Here is a 9290-nt window from a genome sequence, read left to right as displayed (position 1 = left end):
CCGGGGGGGGGGGGGACACGGGGGGTGGTGGCCGTTTGCGAAAAAAAAAAAAAAAAAAAAAAAAAAAAAAAAAAAAAAAGAAGCCAGTCTCAAAAGGTTACATACACTATGATTCCACTCATACGGCATTCTAGAAAGGACCGAACTAGAGCGAGAGCAAAGACCCGTGGTTAACAGGGATTGGGACCTGGGGGTGACTATACAGGAGCAGCACGAGGGAATTCTTAAAGGTGCTGGAAGTGTTCTGTATCCTGACTGTGGAGTTGTGTTAAATCTATGTGTAATCTAGTTGTGTAATCTATGATGTGTTAAAATTCACAGAATTGTAAAAAGTTAGTTTTACTCGATGTTAATTTAAAAAATGAAAACACATATACTTTCCTTTAGAAGTAATTAATTTTTCCCTTAAGGGGAAATATATTCCTTTGTTAAATCACCTTTAGGGCCCAGACTCCTCTTGATTTTCAAGTCTTAATAAAAAGCGCTCATCTCAAGGACTTTCGCAAGCAAGTTATTTAGAATCTATGATTTGTATCTCAGGATTCCACCTTCTTTCAAACAATTACCATTCATTACTTTCCTCTGCAGCTCAGGACAAATCTCCTGCTATATTTTTCTGTAAACATTCTTCCCTGGGAACAAAAGACCTTTTAAAGGTCACAGATATAACTGCGCAGGTTCTCAATAAATATCTGCTGAGGGAGTGAACGGTGGGGTTCACAGGAGAGTCTCCGTACCTGTCCCCAGAGCACCCAGGAGCTTCTGATGGCCTCTAGGGAAAGTCAGCCCTGCCCCGCCCTCCCCCCCCAGCACTTCTCGGAAGTTCTGCACGCATTAGGGTGATTATACGTCTCTACACTCCTTGTCCTCAGCACCAAAAATGTCTCAATTTCAACTATTATACACAAATACATATTTATATATGTTCCCGAGGACAAGGATTTCTTTTGTCTGTTTTATTTACTAATGTGAATGTCAAAAATAGTATCCACCTCATGAAAGGTGCTCAACAGATCTTTGTTAAAAGTAAGATCAGTTTTATTCTTCCTAACTTGTGAAGACATACTGAGAATTTAACAAGGGGCTGAGATTTCCCAGCTGCCTATGATCTTACGAAAGGACTTTCGCTAATCAATCAGAGGAAGGCTCTTTTTTAAGTACCTGGAAAAGATACAAAAGATGTTTGAGACATGGCTCCTGACCTCCAGGAAATAACTCTGGTGAAACAGGCAAAATTCACACATAGGGGAGCAATTAACTATGCAAGACCCTGAACGCATGACTCCTCTGTAGCCACCAGCATTGCTGCTGTATTTACGCAGCATTCCCTACATGCTCTTCAAAGTGCGTGTGTGTGTGTTTTCTCAAACGGCGTGCAATGGAATCCAGAAACAGACACTGCTTTCACTGCGGCTTTGAAAAATAGGCAAGACTTGGATGTGCCACAGATGGAGTATCTTCCCTCTCAGCCCACTGACATGATCCTGCACTGGCCCTGTGCCCTGGGGATGGGTTAGGGCTGAGAGGAACCAACAGCTTCAGTAGCTAAGTGCTTCTGACAAACAAGAGATAAAAGAATGCAGGTCAAGAGTCTTCCCAAGTGAGAAAAAAGTCAAACAGGAGCTCCCAGCCCCCATTCTGGCCATTCTCAGCCCCCATTCTGGCCATTCTCAGCCCCCATTCTGGCCACTCACAGACAGGTAGTTATGTATCAAGTCCAGAAAGTGTCTGAACACGAGTGAGAGGAACAACATTGTTATGGGGCCAATACACAGCGAGTGACAAATTACTTACGACACCCCCACAAGGAAGCAATAGGTTGGAACTGCTGCTGAGCACAAACATCCACACGTATGTGATGGTGAACCTTCAGGGCTTCAGCACACCCCCAAGATGGTGAGGGAGAGAGGCCTTTCTTTTACGAGGGGTCTTCAAAAAAAATTCACAGACAGATTCGTATTATCTTTATTTTTTCATGAACTTTTGAAGCACCCTTGTGTATTTCTGTCCTTGCTTCCCCTGCTGATCCAACCCTCATGTTTTCTTTGCTTTTTCCTTATTTCTGTCTATCGATACTATCCATCTGGTCTGGCTACTGCTGTCAGGACACAATTCCCCCCCACACACACACACACCCCCTCCACGTCCTTTTACACCACTCACCAAACACACACCCCCCACAAGAGCGGTCCCTCATCTGGGCTAATCTGGGGTCCTTTTCTGGGTGGGGGTTGGGTGGGTATGGGGTTCAAATTCCAACTAGGTGATTTTTCAGTCATAGCAAGAATGGTATGAAACTCTTCCCAGGAAATTTAAAATGCACGAAAGTGTTGTTAATTGCCAGGATGACTGGGGACTGCTTGAATTTTAAGGCAGGTGTCATGGAAGCTACACTTCCTGCAAAGTGTAGGAGACACCTCACCCCCAACCCCACCACCACAACACTGGCCCACTCAAAATGGCAGTGGAGAAGGTAACAAGAAACATGAAGCCAATGCCCAACAGAAAGCAGAGACTCCACACAGAGAGACACACACCAGGTCTCCGTTCCTGAGACCAGATCCACCTCTACCATTCTTGGAGTTGTTGGTATTGAGAGCTGAGAAACTCTCTCATTCTGCTTCATTCGGCTCAAGCTGGGCTTCTGTCTCTCGCAACAAGAGAAGCGCAGAGACCCAGGTTCTTCCATCATTTTTTCTTAATGAAGCAATACTCTCAAGTATGTTCTGTAATCCAAATTACCGAATGGCCAATTCCAAACAGAGGTACTGCAAGGCCACCATAAAATGAAGTAAAATTCATGGAGATTTAGTTGCACGATTTACATACACTATCAAATATCTAAATTCCTTATAAACAACTCATCTCTTACAATGCTTTGACATGATCACTAATTTTCACTTTCCATTTAATTAACAGGTAGAAATCAGTTTTCTCATGGATGTTAAATGGCAGAAAAAGTCTTCCAATTAATGTACCGATCATAATGCCGTGGATGGCAAAAAAAGAAAACCCCAACTCAAACAGAATTAGAAAGTAAGTAAATTTATTATTTGGTATCCTAAACCAGATTAGTGTTATTTAGTATACCAAGCTCCAGGTGCAGGAAATCTGTGTGACTTGAGGACGCACTTACTGGTTCCATCTTTCAGCTCTGTCATCCTCTTGCCTGCTTTGTCTGAAGGCTAGTCGCAATATGGCTGCTGTGGTTCCAGCCATCCCATTTAGTCTTTGGGGCTCTTTTTAAGAGCTTGGAAACATTCCCCAGAACCCCCGTGAAAGACCTCCCAAATGCTGGAGGCTTCTGGGAAGGATGGTGCTTGATGACAATGCCCTATTGATCTGCAACAACAAATGTATGAGAGCATGAAGCTTGGCGCTGCAGCAGCCATTGGCCATAACAGCTAATTAGGTTGCAGCAGTCTAATTAACCACTAGGCAACAAGCCCAAGTAGGAAAAAAAGCAACATGCTGAGGATGGCAGGGTGGAAGGACAGAAAGCACCTGGGTCCTTGATGGCACTGTGAGCTGAGAAACAACTGGGACCCCTTCCTCTTATTGCTTGAGGCAATCAAATATTTGATAGCTTAAATCACAATTAGCCAGACATTCTGCCACTTGCAGATAAATGCACTCCTAAATGTTCCCTTGAGGTCTGAGAGAAAGAGCACCATTAACCTGTCCAACATCACAAAAACAGACCATGTACAGGGCAGGTCTGTCTGGCATCAATGCCTGTACCCCCAGCTTTTGTTACCTTCAATACCATCCGTGACTTCCTTATCCTAAAAATGTCTTAGAGAATGTTCATTTAACAAACTTTAACTCAAATCAACCGATGTTTATTATTTACATTTTATGAGCAGAAAAAGCAAAAATTAGGAAAGCAAACTTCCTGAAATCACAATACTTGTTATCTGGTTCAGAAACTAAGAATATGCAGATAAGAAGATATAATTACTGCCAAAATGGAGGGACTAAAGCCCTTTCATACCATCTATATGTGCCACACCAACTTCTTTTTAGAATGTTACATCTTCTTTTTACATGGGGCCCCATTATTTATTGATTTCAAAAATATTTTTTTCCCCATAATCCTTCTGTGTGTTAAGGAACAAACAACTCAATGTGAGATTTTCGAAATTTAATTATTTGATCATAATCTTAAACACTTATTCGCCTATATTTTCAAAATAAGCAGGTAATTTTTTTTTTCATTTTTAGGTCTTTTCAACTCAGTTTTAGTTAGGAGAGAACAAAACTGCTCCATCATCCTCAAATAAAGTCTGACCTCTTGAACAGAGCAATACCAGCTTATGCCTTACACACAAGAAACGTGTTATTTTTCCAAAGATAAATAAATTCCCTGACCTTTAATAAGTTCAATAATTAGACCATATAAAATGTTTTTCTAACAACTTTTGCACTTCAAAAGACACCATTAAAAAACAAAAAGGTAAAAAATAGACTGGGTGAAAATATTCATACTACATAAATCTAACAAAGGACTTTTATCTAGATTATATAAGAACGCCTACAACTGTAAGATAAAATAACAGTATATGCATCTTGTCGTATGTCAAGTATACTAAATAAAACTATATAAAACAGATTTAAAAAACAATTAAAAAGACAAGATTTAACAGACATTTACAAAACACTTACAAATGGTCAATAAGCACATAAAAAGGTATCATTAGTCATCAGGGAAATATAAAATAAAACCATAATGAGATACCACTACGCATCCACCAAAATAGCTAAAATGAAAAAGATTGACAATTTCAAGAGTTTATGAGGCTTAGAGTAACTGGAAGTCTCATACATCAGTGGTGGGAATGTAAAATGACACAAACACTTTGGAAAACAGATGATAGTTTTTTATAAAGTTAAACATATACTTCTTATAAGACCTAGCAAGAAAAATGAAAACGTACCTCCACACAAAGATGTGTTCACAAATGTTCACAGCAGCTTTATTCGTGATAACCAAAACTGAAAACATGGTCAAAGGGGAACGGATAAACCAACCGTGGCATATCCAGACACAAATATTACTGAGCAATAGAAAGGAACACACTGATAAGAGGATGGGAGAGAGAGTAGGGAGGGAGAAACAGAAGAGAGAGGGAGAAGAGGTAGGACTAAAGAATAAAAAAAGAAAGGAAACTATACCTAGACATGTTATATAGTGAAACTGCAGAACACCAAAGAAACTTAAGAGCAGCCAGAGAGAAAAGACAGACTATTTACAAATAATAATTAGCCAGCAACAGCAATGGGACCAGAACACAGTTGATTAATAGAAGAGCAATACAGAATCACATACCAGATAACCTATCATTCAAGAACAAAGATGGTTAAGGCACACAAAAACTGAAGTTACCACCAACAGATGCTCACTAATGGAACTTCTAAAAGATACATCTCAGGAAGAAGGAAAATTATCCCAGAAGCAAGCGTCAATGTACATATTAAGTCTATACAGACAAGAACTGTATAAAACAGCAATTATAATGTCAAATTTGGGGGAGGCTATGAAATGAGAAGGATATATAAAAGAGCAGACACCCAAATATGAATGAGAGGACTCTGTAACAGGTGGTAGAATTTCAGATAAGTTTCACCTTTTTTTGACAGCTGGCTGGTAGGGGGATCCGAATGACTTTATTCTTCATAGTTTTATTGTCTGATTTTTTAAAAAATGAGTCTGTTTTGTTGGGGGTTTTTTTACCCAGCTTTAAGGATTAGTTTAAATTGCTAAATTAGATTAAAATGGAAACAAAATCAAATATCAAATCCTCAAATTCCTTAAAAGCCCTAAAGACTAATTTGAAAGGACATTAAAAGCTGGGTTTGTTTATTCACTCAAAGAGTATTTACCAAGGGTTTATTTTGTTCTATACTAGATCCTGAATTGACAGGATGAGGACAAAACCTGTAAGTCATCATAATACTGGATTTATAAGTCTTCCCTCATAATTGACAATAAGATACCTTTGTGGAAAGCATTTCACCAAAAGTCTGCATGTAGTTACTCTTGTGGTAAGGAATATTATAATAGAGGATTAAAAGCAATCTAGTTTGGCCTACACCTTTTAAAAAATATATATATGCACAAATATGACAGTTTTACACATGAAATTAATTCACTGTAAATGATGAATTCCCACATTAAACGAAAATCTTGCAGTTTGTTTATAATTTCCATCCCACACTAAAATAAGAAAACTGCAATTCTGAGTTAAAAGTGTAAAGGCAGCACTGATGAAACACTCAGTTTCAGTCACACTAAATTAGTATCAAAAGCTTGAAGCACCACATTTATTTTAAAAATGTAGCAGTTGCCCACTTTTGCTCAAACTATCTACTTGGCACAATGTTTTTAACTAACTTAAACCAGGGCAAGGGCATCATATAAAAAGTCAGCTTGTCCAATTTAAAATAAACATTTTCTGGAGACTTCTTGATTAAAAACAAAGGCTGCATTTGGCATAAAGGGACTGGAAAAAATCAGTATTTCAAGTAATTTGAATGGAAACCATTTGGCTCTGATCTTACTGGCCATGTGGAAGTGGTTAATGAGGTTAACAGCCAAGCCTATGTCGCGACGGAAGAAACAGAGGGCAAGAGGTCTATGATCATGTATGGCCGGAGCAGAAACTCTGACCACTAAAGAGCAAGAAAAAGAAGTTGATCCACCGCTTACCGTTCAATGGCCAGGCTTAGAGAGCCCTCCTTTTAATCAAAATCACCAAACAAGAGATTTTATTCACCACCACAAGAATTTAACCCCCCCCCTTCTCCCTCCCAGTAACCAACACAGGGAATACCTGTCCACCCAACGTATAAAGTACTCACTGCATTACAGGATTATATGGGCCTCTTTAATCTGGTACCAACTTCAATTAGTGGGGAAAGTGCATTTCTCAAAAATACTAAGTAGTTCTCTGCAATAAACAAAAGTCAGCTACAAACGTTTTTTTTTTTTTTTTTTTTTTAAATGCCGAGTTCACCATACTATCAAAACATTAGGCAAGTTCCCACAATTCCATAAAATGTCCCTCATCCTCTGGAAAAATCACAATGCCATTTTTCCTAAGCATATTCAGCATGCACAAACTAGGCTCTGGTCTTTTCTCTAGTGTTCCCAACTTCTTCCAGGATGGAAAAAAATTGTTCTTTTTTGATGTTTATCACAATCACCCTCCTCATAAATTTATATCATTTTCCAAATGAATTAAATACTTATGAGTTCAATGAATATTAGAGCATAAACTTCGCTTTAAAAAAAAACTAACCCTTTCAGTCCTAATTTCTTATCTTTTAAAAAACCATTTCTTTGGACAGTTTCTTTAATGAAAAGCAAAACAAAAACATCCATCCAGGTTCCTTGTAGTCTATGGATAATTTCGAGATAACTGCAATAATCCAGTTAGAAAGTTGTCTCGGATAGGTTACTTTAAAATCTTCTTTGGTAAATTCGGGTACAGAGTTAACATTAGCAGTCTATTATGACCCGAGGAATAAATCCAGCCGTGCATCAATTAGAAGAGAATATCAGTGTGAAAAGGAGCATCACAAACCTTACTTCAAAAGGATTCCCACAATGACAGAACTTCTAAATGAAACACCACAGCCCAACTGGGGGGAGGGGGGATGGGGGACCATAGAATCTGTGACCCTGTGAGGCTCAGCGACCACATCACCAAGTATTTCTAGGTTCCTGTCCACATAAAAGAAACAAGTAAGAAATTCTGGGAGGCACTGGGCTAGGCTTCTCCTCACTATCTCCACCAACGCCTCCCCCAGTAAACCAGCTCCTGCCCAATAATGCTTCTATTTATTTTACCCAGAAGCAGATCTATTAGCCAGACATTCTAAAAACACAAACGTTTCGTTGTGCTTGGAGTGACTCCAATATTGGTGCCTTGCTGCAGAACGATGCTGCAGGAATATAAAGTGAACCGTGTGGATGCTGTTCCCACATATGAAGTGCATTGTCAGACTGTCAGGTCCTCAAGACCAACCCATCCAAAAGGCAAGAACACTGTGGAGTGTGAGAAGAAAGCCAAAGACAGGGAGACTTCAGAAGGGCGCTGCCTCACCCTAACACCGCAATTTTTTTTAAGGCCAACTACCCCTACAGCTAGGGGGAGGACCAAAAAGGTCTTTCCTTCTCCTGTCCTTGTTCAGACTGAATCAGAAAAGCGAGACAATGCTCGAGGACGTTCTGAAATGGGCTTGGCAAATCACCACGTGCAAAGCACATTGAACAGAACCCAATGCTAGGCCAGGGTTTGGCTCAGAAGACGCCGCCGGCTGGGTGGAGATGGGGGTCTCCAGGGTATGTGCTGCAGGAGCCAGGGTTGAGAAGCCACCCTGGGAAACTAACAAGGAGAACGGCCTTCACAGCGATAATAAATGAAAAGCCAGAGGCCACCAGCACTACACAGAGCTGGAAGGACGAGACGAGGAGGCTGGCAGAGCTAGGCTGCTCCAGGTCAGAGTCAATCTCCCCCCATCTCAGCGAGCTGATCGGATTACAGGGTCCTCGTTTCTTGGTGAGACTCGCGCCCCTCCTTTCTGGGGTACCCTACATAGCCCCCAACAGCCACCTGACTCCACATGCCATAAACGAAATCCAGACTCGTTACAGGGAACTCATATTTTCCTCCCTCAAACAACACACACACACACTCGGGGGTCCAGCCGGATCACACAGCCGAAGTTTCCGGAACTTAAATCGTAAAACCACAAGCAGAAGTTGTAAATGCTCACCACAAAGAAATCCGTCCTCTCCTTAAGAAACAAATGCATCTCAAACTTCGCCCTCCACACAGGCACGCCGGAAAGACAGACACCACCTAACTTGGGCAGAGGGTGTGTTTCTCTTTGTCACCCGCAGGGAACCCGGCGCCGCGCGTGGGCGAGCTGCGGGCTCCCGGCGGCGCGGTGGCACCCGCGCCAAAGGCCACCTCCCCGGCCCGCCACCGGCCTCGGGGGCTGGGATTGCGGCCCGAGATCCGGAAGCGGCGTCGGGCACTGTCACCCGGCAGGGTGGGACGGGAGGAAGCGGGGGAAGGGCGCGTGAGGAGGGGTCTGGGGGAGAAGCGAGAGGGACGTGCGCGGAGCCCCGCAGCCCGAGGTCCGCGGAGGTGCGGGGCGAGGGTGCAGAGGGAGGCGCGCAGCGCGGAGGCCCCCGAGCCCTTGCTATTGTTGCCGGGGCTGCCCGGGCCGGCCCGCCGCCCTCTGCACCCTCCCGGCAGGACCCCTCCACCCGCGCCCCG

The 9290-nt window shown here is 42.1% G+C and overlaps 1 protein-coding gene across 3 annotated transcripts in view; it reads right to left on the bottom strand.

Annotated features, from left to right (window-relative positions):
- FARP1 (FERM, RhoGEF (ARHGEF) and pleckstrin domain protein 1 (chondrocyte-derived)) overlaps window positions 1–9290 on the bottom strand; it is a 283653-nt gene that overhangs the window by 273628 nt on the left and 735 nt on the right. For 2 of the 3 annotated variants that reach the window (XM_008578369.1, XM_008578383.1), the window contains exon 1: window positions 8782–8863. The exons of the other annotated variant lie outside the window; for it this stretch is intronic. The gene's annotated coding sequence lies outside the window, so the exon portion shown is untranslated. Of the gene's footprint in view, window positions 1–8781; window positions 8864–9290 lie in introns of those variants that run through there. 3 annotated transcript variants of the gene reach the window in all.

This window comes from Galeopterus variegatus, unplaced genomic scaffold, assembly GCF_000696425.1.
Source record: "Galeopterus variegatus unplaced genomic scaffold, G_variegatus-3.0.2 Scaffold74, whole genome shotgun sequence".
Classification (NCBI taxonomy): domain Eukaryota; kingdom Metazoa; phylum Chordata; class Mammalia; order Dermoptera; family Cynocephalidae; genus Galeopterus; species Galeopterus variegatus.
This window is presented reverse-complemented; position numbering and strand designations above follow the sequence as displayed.